At 45.3% G+C, this 25,640-nt stretch overlaps 1 protein-coding gene across 1 annotated transcript in view; it reads right to left on the bottom strand.

The window, feature by feature from the left end:
* The window catches only part of LOC134349853 (F-box/WD repeat-containing protein 7-like), a 239,931-nt gene that overhangs the window by 181,211 nt on the left and 33,080 nt on the right, over positions 1-25,640 (bottom strand). The window lies entirely within an intron of this gene.

The following is a 25,640-nucleotide window of genomic DNA, read 5'->3' as shown; positions in this document are numbered from 1 at the left end:
CACACTTGGGAACCGCTGGGGTTACAAGGAGCCTGCAGGAGGCGGGGGGCGGAGGGGGGGAGAAACTATACCAACTACAGACTTTAAATACACATTGAACCAACAGTTAATGTACATTCCCCTTGTAAGTTTCCTCAAAAACATCAACCACAAATGTAAACAAAAAGTCAGAGGGAGCAATAACTGCCCTACAAAGTCAATACAATTGCAAGACTTCATCTTTGCCATACAACAGATCAATTGATGGACCAGAGTGGACAGTTTCTCTACAATGTAAACAACAGGAATTCTGCAGATGCTGGAAATTCAAGCAACACACATCAAAGTTGCTGGTGAACGCAGCAGGCCAGGCAGCATCTCTAGGAAGAGGTACAGTCGACGTTTCAGGCCGAGACCCTTCGTCAGGACTAACTGAAGGAAGAGCTAGTAAGAGATTTGAAAGTGGGAGGGGGAGATCCAAAATGATAGGAGAAGACAGGAGGGGGAGGGATGGAGCCAAGAGCTGGACAGGTGATTGGCAAAGGGGATACGAGAGGATCATGGGACAGGAGGTCCAGGAAGAAAGACAAGGGGGGGGAACCCAGAGCATGGGCAAGGGGTATATTCAGAGGGACAGAGGGAGAAAAAAGGAGAGTGAGAGAAAGAATGTGTGTATAAAAATAAATAACAGATGGGTACGAGGGGGAGGTGGGGCATTAGTGGAAGTTAGAGAAGTCGATGTTCATGCCATCAGGTTGGAGGCTACCCCGACGGAATATAAGGTGTTGTTCCTCCAACCTGAGTGTAGCTTCATCTTTACAGTAGAGGAGGCCGTGGATAGACATGTCAGAATGGGAATGGGTTGTGGAATTAAAATGTGTGGCCACTGGGAGATCCTGCTTTCTCTGGCGGACAGAGCGTAGGTAGGTGTTCAGCAAAGCAGTCTCCCAGTCTGCGTCGGGTCTCGCCAATATATAGAAGGCCACATCGGGAGCACCAGACGCAGTATATCACCACAGCCGACTCACAGGCGAAGTGTCGGCTCACCTGGCAGGACTGTTTGGGGCCCTGAATGGTGGTAAGGGAGGAAGTATCCTCCCGCCACCCCACTAGGAATAGGGTTCCCCTGGTCCTCACCTACCATCCCACCAGCCTCCGGGTCCAACATATTATTCTCCGTAACTTCCGCCACCTCCAATGGGATCCCACCACTAAGCACATCTTTCCCTCCCCTCCCCTGCTTTCCGCAGAGATCGCTCCCTACGCGACTCCCTTGTCCATTCGTCCCCCCCATCCCTCCCCACTGATCTCCCTCCTGGCACTTATCCGTGTAAGCGGAACAAGTGCTACACATGCCCTTACACTTCCTCCCTTCCCACCATTCAGGGCCCCAGACAGTCCTTCCAGGTGAGGCGACACTTCACCTGCGAGTCAGCTGGGGTGATATACTGCGTCCGGCGCTCCCGATGTGGCCTTCTATATATTGGCGAGACCCGACGCAGACTGGGAGACTGCTTTGCTGAACACCTATGCTCTGTCCGTCAGAGAAAGCAGGATCTCCCAGTGGCCACACATTTTAATTCCACATCCCATTCCCATTCTGACATGTCTATCCACGGCCTCCTCTACTGTAAAGATGAAGCTACACTCAGGTTGGAGGAACAACACCTTATATTCCGTCTGGGTAGCCTCCAACCTGATGGCATGAACATCGACTTCTCAAACTTCCGCTAATGCCCCACCTCCCCCTCGTACCCCATCTGTTATTTATTTTTATACACACATTCTTTCTCTCTCTCCTTTTTCTCCCTCTGTCCCTCTGACTCCCTTGCCCATCCTCTGGGTTCCCCCCCCTTGTCTTTCTTCCCAGACCTCCTGTCCCATGATCCTCTCATACCCCCTTTGCCAATCACCTGTCCAGCTCTTGGCTCCATCCCTCCCCCTCCTGTCTCCTCCTATCATTTTGGATCTCCCCCTCCCCCTCCCACTTTCAAATCTCTTACTCACTCTTCCTTCAGTTAGTCCTGACGAAGGGTCTCGGCCTGAAACGTCAACTGTACCTCCTCCTAGAGATGCTGCCTGGCCTGCAACCAGCAACTTTGATGTGTGTTCCTCTACAATGTATGTATTGTAGACATAGCAGCATAGTGGTTAGCCTGCTGGAAGACTGTGGTTCATTCCCCGTCGCGCTCTATCTGTAAGGAGTTTGTACGTGACTGTGTGGAGTTCTTCCAGACGCTCCAGTTTCCTTCAACATTCTGTAGTTATGTTATGCTGTGGTGGCACCAGAAGGATAGTGACAGTTGCAGATTGCTAGCACAATCCTCTTGATTTGACACAAACACATTTCATTGTATGTGTGACAAATGAAGCTAATGTTTACTCTTTTTCATAAAAAAGGTATTTATCACTGAAATCTCTCTGTGCTAACAGTTAATGGCACCTTGGAAATGCCCACGGCTAGCTGTCCCTGACTACAGGTGACTATCCTCCTTTTAGCAACAGAAATCCCAACTGCAATCTTGGCAACAGTAAATAGCAACAAAGTCACAGAATCAAGCAAGACAAACAAAAAGGGAAATAACATTTAGGTCTAATTTTACAATATATAAAGACTGATAAAGGGACCATCCATCCCGCCAGTTCATCTGCACCCAGAGTTATTTATCTGCCACAAGAGATCAGGTTTCTTCCACTATTCCAGGGCAGCTAAACTCAGTTGGTTGGGTGAATACATTAGACGATTCTCAAAGCACCCAAAAGTGAAGATAACCAGAAGAGGCAGAGGAAAAGAGGGTGGTTTCGCAAGGAGCCATTGCTGATATAATCTCTTACGGAACTGAGTTCAACAGACACATGCTAAACCGTGCACCAACATCAGTCCTCAGGTGGGGCTGGTGGGAAGAAAACAGCTCCAAGATGCTCCGGAACCCAATGCACATCAATAGCTTGACCACATTTACTGACATCACCCCAGCAAACTCAGGCTCCACCCCAGCCCCAGCTGCCTTTGGTAAATGCCTGCACTGTCACTCCTTGAACTCTCACTTTCTTCTTCACCATAAGAGCCACCAACACCATCCTCCCAATCACCATGCAACCTGCAGGCAATAATTCAGTTAGACAGTGTTTTATAAACGCTGCCAGCCAACCTGTCTGTGCAGGGGGGCAGGCAGGCGGTCGGGTCCATGTAGCACAGCAGTTATTACAGATCAGAGTTCGGAGTACAATCCCAGTAAGGAGTCTGTACACCCTCCCCGTGGAATGACTGGGCTTCCTACCACAGTCCAAAGACGTGAAATTGATCATTTTAAATTGTCCCATGATTAGGTTAGGGTTAGTTGGGGTTGTGGAGCTGCATGGCTCGAAGGACCAGAAGGGCCTACCCTGCATTGTATCTCTAAATAAATAGGTCCCCTGTCAAGGGACTACCATCTTTTACTCGAATTCATACCATGTTATCATGGTACTTTGCCCCAGATTTGGGGCATTTAAATGGGAAAGTTTAGGCCTGCTCACCTAGCACTTCACTTACAAGTTACTCATTTTTAACTTGTGCCTCCCACTCCGATCTGTGTCATTTGCAACAGAAGAAATTACCTGAATCAATTTTGTCAATTCCCTCCTCACTCCTAAAGACATCCAGGAGGTTGCCTTGATGCAGTTCATGCTGTACTCAGACTGAATCCATAATCACAAAACAGTTACTGTGTTATGAGATTACTGAACAAAGGCTGGTTTTAATTAATTCCACTGCAGAGTAACAAAGGAGCCGGAATGCAGCTGGAAATGCTGCTGTACCTGGGACAGGCCAGCAGGTGGGGGCATGGTGCCACTTTCAGCCCAACTGCAGGCCTTCAAGGCATTTGTCCAAATTAGGAAGCATCAGAATATACGGCACAATCCAGATCAATGTGCAAGGGAAACAGCACAAGCACACAGATACACACGCAAGACACGCACACCCACGAGTGTGCACACAGACCCAAACAAATGCGTGCACACAGACACACAAACTCGTCCTGCCATCTACTGCGCAAATCCTATCCTGGTTGGTCCTCTCGAAGTGCAACACCTCACACTTCTCCACATTAAATTCCACCTGCCATTTCTCAGCCCATTTTTCCAGCTGATACAAATCCCACAAGCATTGATAGCCTTCCTTGCTGTTCACTACAACCCCCAAGCTTCAAAGTTCAAAGCTTACTTCGGGAAAGGCCATCTTAGATTGGGTGTTGTGTAATAACCCAGATCTTATTAGGGAGCTTAATATCAAGGAACCCTTAGGAGACAGAGATCACCATATGATTGAATTCATACTGCAATTTGAGAGGGAAAAGTATGAGTCAAGTGTATCAGTATCGCAATAGAATAAAGGGAATTACAGAGGCATGAGAGAGGGTTGACGGGCACCTCGAGTAGCAGCAGAACTCTCAATGGATATGATTAAATATTCTCGTTTCAGCCTGATACAACTAAAAAACACAACTGCTTCCAAGGTCAGTACAGTCGACAAAGATGTCTTAATGTATTTAAACAAACTGAAGATGGTGGCACGACGCAGCTCACAGCAGCCACTCTAGTGGTGATGTCTGTTATTTGTCAAATAGGGTGCTGTGCACAATCCTGATTTGATGGAGACGGACGTGAGAGCACGGAGGAACATCTGGTGGAACTTCTGAAATGCCTGCTTCGCTGCTGCTGCTACTGTGTGATCCAGAATCTCCGGAGGAGAAGGCCCCGAGTCCTCGGCTTTGCTTGTTGCTCGGTGGCCAGGGCGGGTTGAAGCGCTCGGCAGAGGACGGTGCTCAGAGAGGCTGCGTCGGAGGGGCTGGTCGGAGGCTCGAAGTTTTCGGACGGGCTCAAGAGTCTGCTGCGGTCGGGTGCTTCCAATGATGCTGCATCAGCAAGTTGGCGGCACTTGGAGGTTCATGGCGGGGAGAGTTTCTCCCTTTTGCCACCTGCATGGGACGATGAGTCTATCGGGACTTTGAGACTTTTTTTTACCGTGCCCATGGTCTGCTCTTTATCAAATTATGGTATTGTTTTGCACTGTTGTAACAATATGTTACAATTATGTGGTTTTGTCAGTTTTAGTCTTGGTTTGTCCTGTGTTTTTCTTGTGATATCATTCTGGAGGAACATTGTATCACTTTTTAATGCATGCATTTCTAAATGACAATAAACGAAGACTGAGTGTCCTCATAATCTTAAAAAAAAACTATTGCTGCTTAAAACTGACAGAAACAATACTTATTGTGGATGGAAGCATCCCACGGAGGAAGCGAGGTTGCAGATCAGGAATCAGGGATACAAGTGCATTTAAGGAAACGGGGTTTTAAACTCCCAATACCGACTACCTTGCAGGCAAACGTGCAGTCTCCGGTGAATAAAATTGGTGATCTCAGAGCTAGGGTGCTTAATCAGAGGAACATTAGGACCACGTGTGTCCTTTGTTTTACGGAATCACAGGATATTGTAGCTGTTACAGAGACTTGGATGTTTCAGAGGCAGGAATGGCTGCTGAATGTGCCAGTCTTTAGATGTTTGAAAAACAACAGGGAGGGAGGCAAAAGAGGTGGAGGCATGGCATTGTTAATCAGGGATAGTATCAATATTTCAATTGAATATCAATATAATAGTTGCAATATTACAGATTGCCAGGTATGACGTTGTGGCCATCACTGAATTGTGGCTGAAGGATGGTTGAAGTTGAACACTGAATGTCCAAGGTTACGAAGAGATAGGAAGATAGGCAGAGGGGGTGGTGTGGCTCTACTAGGAAAGAATAGCATCAAATCAGTAGAAAGATGTGACACAGGACTGGAAGGTGTTGAATCCTTGTGGGTTGAGTTGAGAAACTGCGAGGATAAAAAGACATTGATGGCAGTTACATACAGACCTCCCAACAGTGGCTGGGAGGTGGAACACAGGTTACAACAGGAAATAGAAAAGGCGAGTCAAAAGGGCAATGTTATGGTAGTCATGGGAGATCTTAACATGCAGGACGATTGGGAAAATCAATCAAAGTTGCTGGTGAACGCAGCAGGCCAGGCAGCATCTCTAGGAAGAGGTGCAGTGGACGTTTCAGGCCGAGACCCTTCGTCAGGACCCTGAGTCCTGACGAAGGGTCTCGGCCTGAAACGTCGACTGCATCTCTTCCTGGAGATGCTGCCTGGCCTGCTGCGTTCACCAGCAACTTTGATGTGTGTTGCTTGAATTTCCAGCATCTGCAGAATTCCTGTTGATTGGGAAAATCAAGTTGGTAATGGATCTCAGGAGAGAGTTTGTTGAATGCCTGAGAAGGCTTTTTTGAGCAGCTCGTCATTGAGTCTACTAGGGGATCAGCTATACTTGATTGGGTGTTATGTGATGAACCGGAGGCGATTAGGGAGCTTAAGGTAAAAGAACCTTTAGGAACCAGTGAGCACAATATGATTGTGAGCAATTTGAAATTTGACAGTGAGAAAGTAAAGTCTGATGTAGCAATATTTCGGTAGAGTAAGGACAATTACAGTGGTATGAGAGAGAAGTTGGCCAAAGTAAATTGGAAGGAGCCGCTGGCAGGGACGTCAGCAGAGCAGCAATAGTGTGAGTTTCTGGGGAAAATGAGGAAGGTGCAGGACATGTGTATTCCAAAAATGAAGAAATACTCAAATGGTAAAATAGTACAACCATGGCTGACAAGGGAAGTCAAAGCTATCGTAAAAGCAAAACGAAGGGCATACAGCAAAGCAAAAATTAGTGGGAAGATGGAAGATTGGAAAATTTTTAAAAACCTACAGAGAGCAACTAAAAAAATCATTAGAAGGGAAGAGATGAAATACGAAAGCAAGCTAGCAAATAATATCAAAGTGGATAGTAACAGTCCTTTTCCAAGTATGCTAAAAATAAAAGAGAAATGAGATTGGATATAGGGCGCCAGAAAATGAGGTAGGAGAAATAATAACAGGGACAAGGAGATGGCTGATGAAATGAGTATTTTGCGTTAGCCTTCGCTGTGGAAGACACCAGCAGTATGCCTGATGTTCTTGTGTGCAAAGGAAGAGAAGTGGGTGCAGTTACTATTACAAGAGAGAAGGTGGTCAAAAAGCTGAAAGATCTAAAGGTACACAAGGCACCCGAACAAAAGGAACTGCACCCTAGGGTTCTGAAAGAGGCAGCGTTGGAGATTGTGATGTCATTAGAAACGATCTTTCAAAAATCATTGGACTCTGGAAAGGTGCCAGAGGACTGGAAAATTGTAAATGTCTTTTCATTTTTTCAGAAACAAGGAAGGCAGCAGAAAGGTAATTATTGACCAGTTAGCCTGACCTCAGTGGTTGGGAAGATGATAAGAGTCAATTGTTCAGGATGAGGTGATGGCGTACTTAGTGGCACAGGGCAAGATAGGACAAAGTCAGCATGGTTTCCTTAAGGGAAAATCTTGCCTGACGAACCTGTTGGAATTCTTTGAGGAGGTTACAAGTAGAATAGATAAAGGGGATGCAGTGGATGTTGTATATTTGGACTTTCAGAAGGCCTTTGACAAGGTGCCACACATGAGGCTACTGAGCAAGTTAAGAGCCCATGGTATTATAGGAAAGTTACTAACATGGTTAGAGCATTGGCTGGTAGGAGGCAGCGAATGGGAATAAAAGGATCCTTTTCTGGTTGGCTGCCAGTGACTAGTGGTGTTCCACAGGGGTTGGTGTTGGTACCACTTCTTTTTACGCTGTATATCAATGATTTAGATAATGGAATAGATGGCTTTGTTGTAAACTTTGCAGATGATAAGAAGATTGGTGGAGGGGCAGGTAGTGTTGAGGAAACAGGTAGGATGCAGAAGGACTTAGACAGATTAGGAGAATGGGCAACAAAGTGGCAAATGAAATACGGTGTTGAAAAATGCATCGTCATGCACTTTCATAATAGAAATAAATGTGCGGACTATTTTCTAAACAGGGAGAAAATCCAGGAATCTGAGATGCAGAAGACTTGGGAGTCCTTGTGCAGAACACCCTGAAGGTTAACTTACAGGTCAAGTCAGTGGTGAGGAAGGCAAATGCCATGTTAGCATTCAAGAGGTCTAGAATCCAAGAGCAAGAATGTGATGCTGAGGATTTATAAGGCACTGGTGAGGCCTCACCTTGAGTATTGTGAACAGTTTTGGGCCTCTCATCTTAGAAAAGATGTGCTGGTATTGGAGAGGGTCCAGAGAAGGTTCACAAGGATGATTGCAAGAATGAAAGGGTTATCATACAAGGATCATTTGATGGCTCTGGGTCTGTACTTGCCGGAATTCAGAAGGATGAGGGGGGATCTCATTGAAACCTTTCGAATGTTAAAAGGCCTAGAAAGAGTACATGTGGAAAGGATGTTTCCCATGGTGGGGGAGTCTAGGACAAGAGGGCACAGCCTCAGGATAGAGGAGCGCCCTTTTAAAACAGAGATGCAGAGAAATTTCTTTCGCCAAAGAGAGGTGAATTTGTGGTCACATGCAGCTGTGGAGGCCAGGTCATTGAGTGTACTTAAGGCAGAGATTGATAGGTTCTTGACTGGACATGGCATCAAAGGTTACGGGGAGGAGGCCAGGAACTGGGATTGCGGAGGAGAAGAGAAAAGGATCAGCCACGATTGAATGGCAGAGTAAACTCCATTGGCCAGATGGCCTAATTCTGCTCCTATGTCTTATGGTTTTGTGTATCAGAGCTGCAGAAAAAGAGGAAGTCACAGAGGAATTATTTACTGAATCAGTGTGGCTAGAAGTCAGAAACTGGAAAGGGCAATAATTCAACTGGTTTTGTTTTTACTGACCCTCCTCCCCAATAGTAACAGGGACATCAAGGAGCAGACAGGGAGGCACCGCAGATTCTGTAGCGGTGATGGGAGATTTTAACTTTCCTAATATTGACTGGCATCTCGTTACAGCAATGGGTTTAGATGGCGTGGAGTTTATTAGGTGTGTTCAGGATGCAATATGTAGATAAGCCAACAACAGGAGAGGCTGTACTTGATCTGGTATTGGGAAATGAACCTGGTCAGGTGTCAGATCTCTCGGTGGGAGAGCGTTTTGGAGATAGTGATCACAACTCTATCTCCTTTACCTTAGCGCAGGAGAGGGATAGGAGAGGACAATTTGGTAAAAGATTTAATTGGGGTGGGGGAAATATGATGCTATAAGGCAGGAACTTAGGAGCAGATGTTCTAAGGGAAATGCATGCAAGAAATGTGGTAGATGTTCAGGAAACATTTGCATGGCATTCTGCATAGGTATGTTCCATTGAAGCAGGAAAGGATGGTAGGGTAAAAGAACCATGGTGTACAAAGGATGTGGAAAATCTAGTTAAGAAGAAAAGAAAAGCTTACAAAACTTTCAAAAAACTAGTTACTGATAGAGTTCTAGAAAATTACAAGGTTGCCAGGAAAGGCTGAAGAATGAAATTAGGAGAGCTAGAAGGGGCCATGAGAAGGCCTTGAGGAGCAGGATTAAGAAAAACCCCAAGGCATTCTGCAAGTATGTGAAGAGCAAGAAGATGAGCTGTGTGAGAATAGGACCAATCAGGTGTGATAGAGGAAACATGCATGGAGTCGGAGGAGGTAGCGGAGGTACTTAATCAATACTTTGCTTCAGTATTCACCAGAGAAAAGGACCTTGGCAATTGTGGGGATGACTTACAGCGGACTGAATCGCTTGAGCATATAGACATTAAGAAAGAGGATGTGCTGGATCTTTTTGAAAAGCATGAAGTTAGAAAAGTTGCCAGGTCCAGACTAGATATATCCCAGACTACTGTGGGAAGTGAGGGAGGAGATTGCTGAGCCTCTGGCGATTATCTTTGCATCATCAATGGGGACAAGAGGAGTACCAGAGGATTGGAGTGTTGCAAATGCTGTTCCCTTGTTCAAGAAAGGGAGTAGGGATAACCCAGGAAATTATAGACCAGTGAGTCTTACTTCAGTGGTGGGCAAGTTGTTGGAGAAGAGCCTGAGCGGCAGGATTTATGAGCATTTGGAGAGACATAATCTGATTAGGGATTGTCAGCATGGCTTTTGTCAAGGACAGTTCATGCCTTACAAGCCTGATTGAATTCTAAGAGGATGTAGCAAAGCACATTAATAAAGGTAGAGGAGTGGATGCTGTGTATATGGATTTCAGCAAGGCAATTGATAAGGTTTCCCATGCAAGGCTCATCCAGAAAGTAAGGAGGCATGGGATCCAAGAAGACCTTGCTTTGTGGATCCAGTTGGTTTGCCTACAGAAGGCAAAGGGTGGCTGTAGATGATTTGCATTCTGCATGGAGGATGGGGACCAGTGGTGTTCTGCAAGGATCAGCTCTAGGACCCCTCCTCTTCGTGACTTTTACATATAACCTGGATGAAGAAGTAGAAGGGTGGGTTCATAAGTTTGCTGATGACACAAAAATTGGGGGTGTTGTGGATAATTTGGAGGGTTGTCAGAGGTAACAATGGGACATCGATAGGATGCAGAACTGGGCTGAGAAGTGGCAGATGGAGTTCAACTCAGATAAGTGCGAAGTGGTTCATTTCAGTTGGTCAAATTTGAAGACAGAATATAGTACTAATGGTAAGACTCTTGGCAGTGTGGAGGATCAGAGAAATCTTGGGGTCTGTGTCCAAAGGACAGTCACAGCTGCTGAACAGGTTGACAGTGTTGTCAAGAAGGAGTATGGTATGTTGGCATTCATCAACCATGAAATTGAGTTTAAGAGCCCTGAGGTAATATTACAGCTATACAAGACCTTGGTTAGACCCCACCTGAGTACTGTGTTCAGTTCTCTGGTCACCTCACTACAGGAGGGATGTGGATACTGTAGAGACAGTGCAGAGGAGATTTACAAGGATGTTGGCTGGATATGAGAATAGATCTGAGTGAACTTGGCCTTTTCCCCTTAAAGTGTTGTTGGATGAGAGGTGACCTGATAGAGGTGTATAAGATGATCAGAAGCATTGATCGTATGGATAGCCAGAGGCTTTTTTCCTAGGGCTGAAATAGCTAACACAAGGGGGCATAGTCTTAAGGTGCTTTGAAATAGGTACAGAAGGGATGTTGGGGTAAGTTTTTCATGCAGAGAGTGGTGGGTGTGGGGAATGCACTGCTGGCGATGAGAGTGGAGGTAGATACAATAGGGTTTTTTAAAGAGACTCAGATAGGTGCATGGAGCTTAGACAAATAGAGGGCTATGTGGTGGGGTAATTCTAGGCAGTTTCTAGAGCAGGTTATGTGGTCGGCACAACATTGTGGGCCAGAGGGCCTGTAGTGTGCTGTAGATTTCTATGTTCTATGGGACAGAGTGACACTTGAAATTAAGACACACAAGGATTCATCAACACAAGGATTCATCACACATGATGGTATGTGTGCATAAAAGCCAAATTTCGCTATCACAGTGCTGAGTTAAACACAAGTTCGGGTTTAATTATCATTCAACCATACACATAGGATAGTCAAACGAAACAGCATTCCTGTAGGTCCAAGTTGCAAAACAGAGCAAACACAGTAACATTAGCAGTAAAACACACAGTCACAAAAATATAACAGAGCCAAGATCCCGGCGTGGCATGGCCTGAAGACTGATGTGCATGGGATGTTTTCTTGGAGACATATTTCTGCAAGAACAGGCCCTTAGCAGTTCCTCATCACCAGCTCGTACAAAGGCAATCCTGTTTGGCTTCCACCAAGTGAACACTGAAAGGTAGCACCAACAGGAGGGGCCAGCCCCCAACCCAGCACGGATTACAGTGCACCCACAGACCTCTGCCGTCTCCCATACTCTCCTCCCACAAACAGCTACAACAAGCGACACTGTGGCATGAGGCCCTGGTCCACACAACAACCAAAGTTAACACAGCTCCCCTGGTGAAGGGGATGTTGGATAAATGCATGGAAGATGGAAAGAAAATAAGATGCTGACAGGATGGGATACAAGGTTGTAAAAGGAAGCCTGTAAAACAACACCAGAGTTGACCTGGTATACTGATTAACCTAGTGGAAATCCATACAGATTAAAAAATAACAATTCTGTCTATAACATCTTACCCACAATACAGGGCAGTACACGTGCATTACACACAGCAGTGATATAGACATAGATACAGGGTGCAGAGATGTCATGTCAACATTGCACTGTTCATGTGCATAAGTCTCCAAATTCAGGTCTGTGTAAAGAAATTAATCATTTTCCATACCTGGGGAATACTGATGAAACCCCGCTTGTTTCCTTGGCTGAGTAAGTCTGGGGAATACACACTCCAGTCCAACCAAACCCGTGAGATTGAGATGGCTCTCCCACCACAAACACCGGTTTGTGTCCATGCTGTGTAATTTGCTACCCTGTTACAACTCAATGCCAAGAAATAACAGACAGCACACTACATACGATTGAAAGAATTATATTTATGAATCTTATCTAAAGGGTAAATAAAGAAAAGGAAAAAAAACAAAAAGGGCCCATTGTAATTAAACAGTCAAATGTGCACAAGTTGGAGCTCAACTCTTCCAAAAGTATTATTCACAGATCCTCAGTCGACTGCGGCACCTTCTCCATCGAATCACAGTCCCCCACTGGGTCGAATCCTACGACTGGCCTCTCCAGCGTCTTCCCTCTTCATTACCCGCCAAACAACATACCCAGCTCACATTCCCAAGCACCCGCTATCTCTAACCATAGCCCAAACACTGCTTCTACAGAAAGACCATTACCATTAGCAATGAAACCTTTCCCAGGGTGTTACAATAAAATTGCAGTTCCCTTGATTTCTTCAAATTTCAAAGTAAGTTTATTATCAAAGTACATATATGTTCCTTATAAGGATAATAACGATTTCTGAACTAGGTGGTGTAAGACTTGGTGTAAGATATGGTCAAGATGGCGCCAGCAAGCAACAACCCCTCAGGCAACATCTTCCAGACAGCCTATCTATCCAGTTTTTTTACACCCTCTGCTTGTTCTTTATGTCTTGTTTGTGTTAAGAAACAGTTTGGAGCCTGTGATGTACAGTTTGGAACTCGATCAAAGGATTCAGTGCTCTGCTGTGTCCGGAGAGTTGCCTCATGGAGATCAGAGATTTTTTTGGGGGGGGGGGACACAAAATGGTCCAAGAACACAAGCTGATTCATGGAAAAGACCAGAGACGAGGTACAGGGTCCTGAATAACTCCATCTCAAAGTGCTGAGGAAGATGGAAGCATCGAGGTGAATGCGGAGGGGATCAGCAGCTGGATCAACATGTTCGGACCCAGGTTGACAGTCCCTCTTTACAGAAGAACTCAGTTTGTGCAGCTGCTCTCCTTCTATGCAGACGTAAAGATGTTTCCCATATTCTGAGATTTATATGATTAATGGACTGTATTTTATATTAGTTTCCTTCAGTTTGTGTTTTCTTTCTTATGGTAGGGTGCAGGAACCATGGTGTACAAAGGCTGCAGTAAATCTAGTCAAAAGGAAAAGAAAAGCTTACAAAAGGTCCAGAGAGCTAGGTAATGTTACAGATCAATAAGATTATAAGGCTAACAGGAAGGAGCTTAAGACTGAAATTAGGAGAGCCAGAAGGGGCCATGAGAAGGCCTTGGCGGACAGGATTAAGAAAATCCCCAAGGCATTCTACAAGTAGGTGAAGAGCAAGAGGATAAGACGTGAAAGAACAGGACCAATCAAGTGTGACAGTGGGAAAGTGTGTATGGAACCAGAGGAAATAGCAGAGGTATTTAATGAATACTTTACTTCAGTATTCACTATGGAAAAGGATCTTGGTGATTGTAGTGATGACTTGCAGCAGACTGAAAAGCTTGAGCATGTAGATATAAGAAAGAGGATGTGCTGGAGCTTTTGGAAAGCATCAAGTTGGATAAGTCACCGGGACCGGATGAGATGTACCCCAGGCTACTGTGGGAGGCAAGGGAGGAGATTGCTGAGCCTCTGGCGATGTTCTTTGCATCATCAATGGAGAGGCTGCAGAGGATTGGAGGGTTGCAGATGTTGTTCCCTTATTCAAGAAAGGGAATAGAGATAGCCCAGGAAATAATAGCCCAGTGAGTCTTACTTCAGTGGTTGGTAAGTTGATGGAAAAGATCCTGAGAGGCAGCATTTATGAATATTTGGAGAGGTATAATATGATTAGGAATAGTCAGCATGGCTTTGTCAAGGGCAGGTCATGCCTTACGAGCCTGACTGATTTTTTTTGAGGATGTGACTAAACACGTTGATGAAGGAAGAGCAGTAGATGTAGTGTATATGGATTTCAGCAAGGCATTTGATAAGGTACCCCATGCAAGGCTTATTGAGAAATAAGAAGGCATGGGATCCAAGGGGACATTGCTTTGTGGATCCAGAACTGGCTTGCCCACAGAAGGCAAAGTATGGTTGTAGATGGGTCATATTCTGCATGGAGGTCGGTGACCAGTGTTGTGCCTTGGGGATCTGTTCTGGGACCCTTACTCTTCGTAATTTTTATAAATGACATGGATGAGGAAGTGGAGGGATGGGTTAGTAAATTTGCTGATGACACAAAGGTTGTGGGGAGTTGCGGATAGTATGGAGGTTACAGAGGTTACAGTGGGACATTGACGGATGCAAAACTGGGCTGAGAAGTGGCAGATGGCGTTCAACCCAGATAAATTCACTGATAATGTAATGGTTTCTCTGCAGCAGCAATGTTTGGGTTATGACTAGAGATAACGGGGTTTGGAATGCTGTTGTTCTTTCTTGAGAGCTGGAAGAGAGATTTTCGCGGTCTTTTGCCTGGGAGAGATGAGGAGGGAAGACACAAATGAAAAGAGTTGGTAGACCGCCGGACGGTGTGGACTTGGAGAGAGGGTTCAAAGGGCAGCAACGATCAGCTCATCGGTGAGCTCCAACATTGCGCAACAGACTGTTTAATAAGATTGGGCCCTTTTTTTCCGTTTCTTTACTAACCATACAGTCAAAGTAAGAATTATAAGCTTAATCATTTAATCGTATATCGTGTACTGTTTATTATTTTGGGGTACTGATTTGTAACAGGGGACACATCATGCAGCATCCACCCAAACGAGATTTCTTAAGTTTGGCCGGGCAGGGGCTATCACCCCCTATATTAAGCCGCTAGCCGAAGTGAAGAGTTACACCAACATTTCACAGCAAAAATAAATCAGTCAGAGATTAAGATGACTGGCACTTTAAAATGGTTTTCTATCTAAAAAGCATGTCACTAAATAGGTAAGTTGGTTTCATGTGACGTGTACTAAGGTACAGTGGAAAAACTTGCCTTACATACTAACCATACAGATAGATTCATTACAATGGCACATTAAAGTAGAACAAGGTAAAACACAGAATAAAGTGTTACAAGAAAAGGAGCAGGTGGAAAGTAAGGTACAAGATCACAAACAGGTAGAGTGTGAGGCTTCATCATATTAGAGAAACATGCAATAGTTTATGATAGTGTAATAGAAGTTGTCCTTGATCCTGATGGGATGCATTTTACTATCTCAACTTTCCTCAAACTTCTTCAAAAAAAAGATTGGTTAGACATAACACACAAAGCCATCTTGACTATCCCCAATCAGGCCCTGTCTATCCGAATACTTATATATCCTGTCCTTTAGAATACTCTTAAATAATTTACCCACTACTATGTCAGGCTCACCAGCCTTTAATTTCCCAGCTTATTCTTAGAATCTTTCCTGAACAATATTTGCTAAGCTCCAGTCCTCTGGCACCTTACCCCTGACTAAGGACATTTTAAATACCTCTGCCAGGGCTGCTACAAAATCTTAACTTAACTATGAATTGAATCCTGATCACTTGCTCTGTAAAGCATTACACTATCCATTATGCCAGGGGTCCCCAACCTTTTTCGCACCGCGGACTGGTTTAGTATCGACAATATTCTTGCAGACCGGCCGACCGGCGGGGGGGAGGGTATTAGTCACGATCGGAATATAGGTGATAAGTCAACTATAAGTCACATAAGTGGCTAATACACTGAATTTCGTTTCTAAAAGGGTTTATCTAACGAATTTAATATTAAACACACAGCGCATATTTTCCTCGCATGAATATAGTGATAAGTCAATTATAAGTCAATAGCATCATAACATTTTAAGTAACGTTTGGATATTAAACACACAGCACATATTTTCCCCGTATGAACATATAAAATCATTGCAACACACCAATATCGCTGAATCAGTGGGAGCCCTGGGCTTGTTTCCCTGCAACAAGACGATCCCATCGAGGGGTGATGGGAGACAGTGATACTCGAAGGGGGTTCCTTATGTCCAGTCTATTCCACAATTTAGTGTTCGTTACATTCATTGCAGAAAACCCCACTTCGCAGAGCTATGATGTTGGAAATGGAAGCAACGTTTTCAGTGCTTTCGTGGCTACCTCAGGATATTCAGCCTTGACCTTGATGCAGAATGCCCGCAGAGATGTTATGTCAAACATACTTTTCAGCCCACCGTCATTTATAAGCTCGAGGAGTTGATCTTCTTCCCGCGCTAACATGGATGATTCATCAGGGAGGAGCTGCAGTTTCCCCCAACAGTTCACAGCACATATCTTTGGCAGCAGGCAGAATCAATTCTTCACCAACAGTGAAAGCTTCTTAGCCTTAGCAATACGGCGAGCCACTAAGTACGATGCTCTCAGAGCGGCAGCGTTTGTGGATGTGGTGGCTGTCAGCGTTTGCTTCTGTCCTGCTTGCTCATTTTTTGTGCTCAAAAATTCGACGGGTTTGTCTTTAAGTGCAGGGTGCTTAGACTCAAGGTGCTGAAGCAGTTTTGAGGGCTTCATTGCCTCATTAGACAGCTTGTCTCCACATATCACACACAGAGGGCTTAGAGCGTGCGAGTCACCAGTCACAATAAAGCCATGTTTTATGTACAACTCGTTGTATTTTCTGTTGAAGGAAGCTTTTTTTCTTTTGCAGTCTCGGCCTCAGCTGTCTCTGCGTGATCATCATCGTTAGGCCTTTTATGTCCTCTACCACCTCTTCCAAAGAAACTCTCAAGCGACGTTTGTTTTTTACTCATCGAGTAGTTGTAGGTTAATGATCGACTGATGACCTCGCGTGGGTAATGATCTCGTGTACGTTCAAGTTCAACAGTGAGCGTGACAGGGAATGAGGAAAGATGCAGCTGACTCATATCATTTCCTCATGGCCCGGTAGCACATGCTTTGCGGCCCGGTGGTTGGGGACCACTGCATTATGCTACCATGCCATCCTCTGCTATAGCAGTGAAGTTTCTAATGGCTACCCTATCTATGCCTTTCAATGTTGTGCACCTCTTATCAGGTTTCCCTCCTTTTGCCTCCACAACCTGCAGCTCCCTTCAATCACACAAAAAAAATCTTAGCCCCATCACCGGTATTGTTGACATTAACAAACCAACTCTCCACAAAGCCATGACACTGACATCCTGACCTCTGAAATCAGGCAACGCCCTCTTACTTCTCGACCTCCCCACTTTGAGCACCTTTTCCGCTTTGTGGCAGTTTCTGAGTGACAGGCTTTGGGATATTTTCAATTAGATTAGATTATGAGGACACGCAGTCCTCTTTTATTGTCATTTAGTAATGCATGCATTAAGAAATGATACAATGTTCCTCCAGAATGATATCCCAGAAACACAAGACAAATCAAGACTGAAAAACTGACAAAAACCACATAATTATAACATATAGTTACAATAGTGCAAAGCAATACCATAATTTGATAAAGAACAGACCATGGGCACGGTTAAAAAAAAAGTCTCAAAGTCTTTCTAAAGTCCCATCATCTCACGCAGAAGGAAGAAAAACTCTCCCTTGAGCTTCCAGCGCTGCAAACTTGCCGATGCAGCACCCTGGAAGCACCCGACCACAGCCAACTCTTGAGTCCGTCCAAAAACTTCAAGCCTCCGACCAGCCCTCCGACACCGAGCACCATCTCTGCCGAGCACTTTGACCCCTGCCCCGGCAACAGGCAATAGGCAAAGCCAAGGATCTGGGGCCTTCCCGTCCGGAGATTCTCAATCGCACAGTAGCAGCAGCAGCGAAGCGGGCATTTCAGAAGTTTCTCCAGATGTTCCTCCGTGCTTCTCACGTCTGTCTCCATCAAATCAGGATTGTGCACGGTCCCCTTCTTACAATATGATATCATTTTGGAGCGGCCGCGCACACTGCGTTGCATCGCCATCTTCTCCTCCCCTCCCCAAGTTCAAGTTTATTGTCATTTGACTCTATATATATACAACCAAATGAAACAATGTTTCTCCAGACCACAGTGGACCCACAAAACATAGATCACACACAGAACATAACCAAAATATTGCCATAAGTAAAAAAAAATATAATTCAAACTGCATTTGAAAGGTGCAGCACAGATAAACAGTACCGAACAGCTTGCTGTTCTTGTAACTAAACATCATTAGTGGCAGGGTATTCATTAGTCTCACTTACCCACATGAAAGGCATTATACAAATGCTGCACATGACCCTCAATCCAGTAGCTTTGGTCCTCCTGAAAGTGCCAAATGTACTGACATGGTGGATTTCCAATAGAATTAAAAGAATTTGAGTTAGTTGCACATCAATATGAACGTGAAATATATGCAAACCCTTCTGATGCCTGCAAGCCACAGAAATTTTAAAATGGCTTCTGACAACTAACAAATACCATTGCTGCATTGCTAAACTTTGGTACACAATGCATGCAAAATCCACGGACTGTGCACTATTCACACACCAGCAGGACAGATTTTCTTCACAATGTACATTGGAATCTGGAAAACTACATTTCCAGTTTTCCTGTCTTGCAACTCAAGGGCTATAGATTTACTGTATTGTAAATTGTTTAAACATGCAGTGATCTGTCAGTTTCCCTATCTATCTCAGGCCCATATTTATTTCGAGATACAGCACAGTAACAGGCCCTTCTGGCTCAACAAGCCTGTGCTGCCTAATTATATCCAGCTGATCAACTTACCGAGACCACTGAGACTGTACTGTCCAAATTACACTCCTGATCAATTTACCCAGCAATCTGTACGTCCCTGAAAACGGCAGTGTGAATTGAACCCGGGTCAATTTGCTTTGTTCAAATTCAAGATTCTGACTCGAGTAGAGACACAGGCCCTTCTTCCTAAATTATCCATACTAATCAAGGTGCCGAGCTAAGCCAATTCCATTCACCAACATTTGTTCCAAATCCCTCTAACCCTTCCTATCCATATACCTGTCCAAATGCTTTTCAAACATTGTAAGTGATCCTGCCTCAGCCACCTCCTCTGGCAACTTGTTCCCTATACAGCATTTGTGTGAAAGATGTGCCTCGCGGGTGCCCTTTAAATCTTTCCCCTCTCACACTAAACCTCTGCCCACTAGTTTTATCTCCCCTACCATGGGAAAATATTGGGCATCTACCTTAGCAACTACTCTAATGACTTTAACAATCACTCCTCAGCCCCCTATGCACCACAACAAACAGTCAACCTATTCCCTCCCTCTTTCTAACTGAAGCCTGAGTCCAGATAACAATTGTGAATCTTTTCTGCACCTTCTAGCTTAATCACATCATTTCTATAGTACGGTGCAAACCAATGTCCCAACTCCTTTACACAATGACTCAAGCAATAAAGGCAAGTGCTTCTTCACTACCCTGTCTACCTGTATTAAAACAGGGGAATATGTGCATTTACCCTGAGACTGGTAAAAGACTTTTAAGATCAATTTCTGGTGAGATGGGGGCCCTCAGCGACAGGGTGGGGATAAGAACCCCAACCTCCTCTCATCCTGTTACTTGTAAAAATGTCATCCTCTTCTCTCAATTTATCCGTCTCTGCCGCTTTTCATTCCAGAACAAAGGCAATGTCCTCCTTCTTCAAAGAAAGGGGCTTCCCTTCCTCCACCATCAACGCTGCCCTCAAATGCATCTCTCCACTTCATGCATTTCTGCTCTCACCCCATCTTCCTGCCACCCTACCAGAGATAGGGTTCCTCTTGTCCTCACCTACCACCCACCAGCCTCCGCATACAGCACAATATTCTCCGCAACTTCCACCACCTCCAACGGGATCCCACCACCAAGCACATCTGTCCCTCCCCCCTGCCCCCCCAACCCACTTTCTGCAGGGATCACTCCCTTGGCCATTCGTCCCTCCCGGCAAGCAGTACAAGTGCTTCAGCTGCTCCTATACATCCTCCCTCACTACCATTCAGGGCACCAAACAGTCCCTCCAGCTGAGGCGACACTTCATCTCTGAGTCTGTTGAGGATCATGTACTGTGTGCAGTGATCCCGGTACAGCCTCTTGTTTATCAGAGAGACCCAACGTAGATGGGGAGACCGCTTTGCTGAGCACCTACACTCCTTCTGCCAGAAAAAAGTGGATTCTCTCAGTAGCCACTCATTTAATTCCACTTCCCATTCTGATATGTCTATCCATGGCCTCTTCCACTGTCGTAATGAAGCCACACTTAGGGCTGCAGGAACAGCACCTTATATTCCATCTGGGTAGCCTCCAATCTGATGACATTAACACTGATTTCTCAAACTTCCGCTAATGCCCCCTCACCTCCTTCACTATTCCCCATCCTCTTTTCCCTCTCTCACCTCATCTCCTTGCCTACCCATCGCTTCCCTCTGGTGCTCCTCCCCACTTTTCTTTTTTTCCATGGCCTTCTGTCCTCTCCTATTAGATTCCCCCTTCTCCAGCCCTGTATCTCTTTCACCAATCAGCTTCCCAGCTCTTTACTTTATCTCTCCCCCTTTGGGTTTCACCTATCAGCTTGTGCTTCTCTCTCCCCTCCCCCCACCTTTTAAATCTACTCCTCAGCTTTTTTTCTCCTGTCCTACAAAAGGGTCTCAGCCCAAAACAGGCAATTCTGTGGACACAGGAAAGAAACGCGGATGGTAGTTTGCCTCCCAGGTTCTGATTGCGTCCACGATATCTTGAAGTGGGAAGGAGAACAGCCAGAGGTCATGGTACATATTGGTACCAATGACATGGGCAGGAAAAGGGAGGAGGTCCTGAAAGCAGACTACAGGGAGTTAGGAAGGAAGTTGAGAAGCAGGACCTCAAAGGTAGTAATCTCGGGATTCCTGCCTGTGCCACGCAACAGTGAGTATAGGAATAGAATGAGGTGGCAAATAAATGCGTGGCTGAGGGTTTGAAACAGGGGGCAGGAATTCAGATTTCTGGATCATTGGGACCTCTTCTGGGGCAGATGTGACCTGTACAAAAAGGACGGGTTGCACTTGAATCCGAGGGGGACCAATATCCTGGTGGGAAGGTTTGCAAAGGCTATTGGGGAGAGTTTAAACTAGAACTGCTGGGAGGGTGAGAACTGAACTGAAGTGACGAAGGAAAGGGAGGCTTGCTGACAAATAGAGAAAGTTTGGAGGCAATGTGAAAGGGAGGATAGACAGGTGATAGAGAAGGGACGCACTCAGTCCGATGGTCTGAGATGTGTCTACTTTAATGCAAGGAGTATTATGAATAAAGCAGATGAGCTTAGAGCATGGATCAGCACTTGGAGCTATGATGTTGTGGCCATTACAGAGACTTGGATGGTGCAGGGGCAGGAATGGCTACTTCAAGTGACAGGCTTTAGATGTTTCAGAAAGGACAGGGAGGGAGGCAAAAGAGGTGGGGGCATGGCACTGCTGATCAGAGATAGTATCACGGCTGCAGAAAAGGAGGCAGTCATGGAGGGGTTGTCCACTGAGTCTCTGTGGGTGGACGTTAGGAATAGAAAGGGGTCAATAACTCTACTGGGTGATTTTTTTTTATAGACCACCCAATAGTAACAGGGACATCGAGGAGCAGATAGGGAGACAGATTCTGGAAAGGAGTAATAACAACAGGGTTGTTGTGGTGGGAGATTTTAATTTCCCAATTATTGATTGGCATCTCCCTCGAGCATGGGGTTTAGATGAGGTGGAGTTTGTTAGGTGTGTTCAGGAAGGTTTCTTAACACAATATGTAAATAAGCCTACAAGAGGAGAGGCTGTACTTGATATGGTGCTGGGAAATGAACCTGGTTAGGTGTCAGATCTCTCAGTGGGAGAGCACTTTGGAGATAGTGATCACAATTCTATCTCCTTTACCATAGCATTAGAGAGAGATAGGAATACACAAGTTACGGAAATGTTTAATTGAATAGTGTTGGGCACATGGCCAAATGGTTAAGGCGTTCATCTAGTTACCTCAAGGTCACTAGTTCCAGCCTCAGCTGTGGCAGCGGGTTTATGCCCTTGAGCAAGGCACTTAATCACACATTGCTCTAGTCTGTGCGAGAAGTGGCACCCCACATAGACTTCCAATCTGTGCCTTGTAAGGCATGAAAATGCCCGACACATGGGTTCTCATGGTCTGGGTCGACGTTCCCCTTAATTGGAGTAAGGGGAAATATCAGACTATCAGGCAGGAACTTGGAAGCATAAATTGGAAACAGATGTTCTCAGGGAAACGTACAGAAGAAATGTGGCAAATGTTTAAGGGATATTTGTGTGGGGTTCTGCACAGATACGTTCCAATGAGACAGGTAAAGGATGGTAGGGTACAAGAACCGTGGTATACAAAGGCTGTTGTAACTCTAGTCAAGAAGAAAAGAAGAGCTTACGAAAGATTCAAAAAACTAGGTAATGATAGAAATCTAGAAGATTATAAACTAGCAGGAAGGAGCTTAAGAATGAAATTAGGAGAGCCAGAAGAGAAGGCCTTGGTGGACAGGATTAAGGAAAACCCCAAGACATTCTACAAGTACGTGAAAGGCAAGAGAATAACACGTGAGAGAATAGGACCAATCAAGTGTGACAGTGAAAAAGTGTGTATGGAACCGGAGGAGATGGCAGAGGCAATAATGAGTACTCTGCTTCAGTATTCACTAAGGAAAAGGATCATGGCTGTTGTAGGGATGACTTGCAGTGGACTGAAAAGCTTGAGCATGTAGATATTAAGGAAGAGGATGTGCTGGAGCTTTTGGAAAGCATCAAGTTGGATAAGTCACCGGGACCAGACAGGATGTTCCCCAGGCTACTGTGGGAAGTGAGGGAGGAGATTGCTGAGCTTCTGGTGATGATCTTTGCATTATCAATGAGGACGGGAGAGGTTTTGGAGGATTGGAGGGCTGCGGATGTTGTTCCCTTACTCAAGAAAGGGAGTAGAGATAGCCCAGGAAATTATAGGCCAGTGTGTATTACTTCAGTGGTTGGTAAGTTGATGGAGAAGATCCTGAGAGGCAGGATTTATGAACATTTAGAAAGCTATAATATGATTAGGAATAGTCAGCATGGCTTTGTCAAGGGCAGGTCATGCCTTACGTGCCTGACTGAATTTTTTGAGGATGTGACTAAACACATTGATGAAGGTAGAGCAGTAGATGTAATGTATATGGATTTCAGCAAGGCATTTGATAAGGTACCCCATGCAAGGCTTATTGAGAAAGTAAGGAGGCATGGGGTCCAAGGGAACATTGCTTTGTGGATCCAGAACTGGCTTGCCTACAGAAAGCAAAGAGTGGTTGTAGACGGGTCATATTCTGCATGGAGGTCGGTGACCAGTGGTGTGCCTCAGGGATCTGTTCTGAGATCCCTACCCTTTGTGATTTTTATAAATGACCTGGATGAGGAAGTAGAGGGATGGGTTCGCAAATTTGCTGATGACACAAAGGTTGGGGGGGGGTGTTGTAGATGGTGTGGTGGTCTGTCAAAGATTATAGTGGGACATTGATAGGATGCAAAACTGGGCTGAGAAGTGGCAGATGGAGTTCAACCCAGATAAGTGTGAGGTGATTGATTTTGGTAGGTGAAGTATGATGGCAGAATATAGCATTAATGGCGAGACTCTTAGCAGTGTGGAGGATCAGAGGGATCTTGGGGTCCGACTCCATAGGACACTCAAAGCTGCTACACAGGTTGACTCCGTGGTTAAGAAGGCATACGATGCATTGTCCTTCAACAATCGTGGGATTGAGTTTAAGAGCCAAGAGGTAATGTTGCAGCTATATAGGACCCTGGTCAGACCCCAGTTGGAGTACTGTGCTCAATTCTGGTTGCCTCACTCCAGGAAGGACATGGAAACCACAGAAAGGGTGCAGTGGAGATTTACAAGGATGTTGCCTGGATTGGGGAGCATGCTTTATGAGAATAGGTTGAGTGAACTCGGCCTTTTTTCCTTGGAGCAGCAGAGGATGAGAGGTGACCTGATAAAGGTGTACAAGATGATGAGAGGCACTGATCGTGTGGATAGTCAGAGGCTTTTCTCCAGGGCTGAAATGGCTAGCACAAGAGGGCATAGTTTTAAGATGCTTGGAAGTACGTGCAGAGGAGATGTCAGGGGTAAGTATTTTTACACAGAGAGTGGTGAGTGCGTGGAATGGGCTGCTGGCTGCGGTGGTGGAGGCGGATACGATAGGGTCTTTTAAGAGACTCCTGGATAGATACATGGAGCTTAGAAAAATAGAGGGCTATGGGTAACCCTAGGTAGTTCGAAGGTCAGGGCATGTTCGGCACAGCTTTGTGGGCCAAAGGGCCTGTATTGTGCTGTAGGTTTTCTATGTTTTTAAAACCTTGACTGTACTCTTTTCCATAGATGCTGCCTAGCCTGCTGAGTTCTTCCAGCATTTTGTGCGTGTGGCTTGGATATTAAGGACTTCAGATACTTCAGGTCTATGTAGTAAGCTGCTCGTTAGCAGAGGGGCTGGATGAACTGAACTTGGTGTGGACCATGTTGCTGCCTGCTACAGAAAGGTGTCGGAATCAGTGCATGAATGTGGTGTGCAGTCCAACAGTGAGTGGCTGTCCTGGACATTTTTCTAGTGATCACAAGACCCTGTTGGACATTGGTAATGTAGAATACTGCAAGTCCAGTTCCCTTGGTTATTGACAAGATCGATGGCAGGGGAGCTTCCTGGCTTTGATTGTAGGTTGAAGCTGCAGGCTCGCCTATTCACAGTTACCCAGGAGAGAGGCAGGGTCTATGCTGGCATAGGTGCTGCCCTCCAGTGTTCGCTTGGTAGATGACAAGCTGTATTGCATTCGTCTGCATACTGCTGTGGGTTTGTTCTTGCTGACAACATTCATGCACCATAAGTCTACAGGACATGACACACAAGCAATTTGTCTATATTATATTTTTTGAGTGAATATGTTTATTGTTATCTTATATGTGCTGTGTGCCTTTGCTGTGTATGACTGTTGGTACTGTGTTTTGCACCTTAACCCTAACCCAGAACAACACTTTTTCATTTGGCTGTATTCATGGGTATTAATGGATGATTGAATGACAATTGAAGTTGAACTTGAGACCTCAGTGTTCAATAAAACTCCATACATCCTGTCCACTGTGCACATCCTGGCCTGGGTTAACTAGCTAACAAAAAACTTATAATCGTGATGACAATACGATGGAATTTTACACAAAGCAGAAGCGGAGCTTAGGAGGGTTACTGGCGCCTAACGGCAACTTCTTTGCTTGCATCTTCGGAAACAGCTCTATTTCCATCTTTAATATCTTTACTTTTCCCTTTCAGTTTTCTTTTAGAGATGCTGACCACGGAATGGGACCCACTCTCAGGGTTTCACAACTGGCTGTTATTCAGCACGCGAATGGCCTGGCCATAGAGCTTTGCTCGCCTTCGCAGGACCAAGTTTTCCCAAGGCTCGGGTGGGGGGTGGGGGAGAGGAGAGAATTCCG

Source organism: Mobula hypostoma, chromosome 7 (assembly GCF_963921235.1).
Source record: "Mobula hypostoma chromosome 7, sMobHyp1.1, whole genome shotgun sequence".
Classification (NCBI taxonomy): Eukaryota; Metazoa; Chordata; class Chondrichthyes; order Myliobatiformes; family Myliobatidae; genus Mobula; species Mobula hypostoma.
This window is presented reverse-complemented; position numbering and strand designations above follow the sequence as displayed.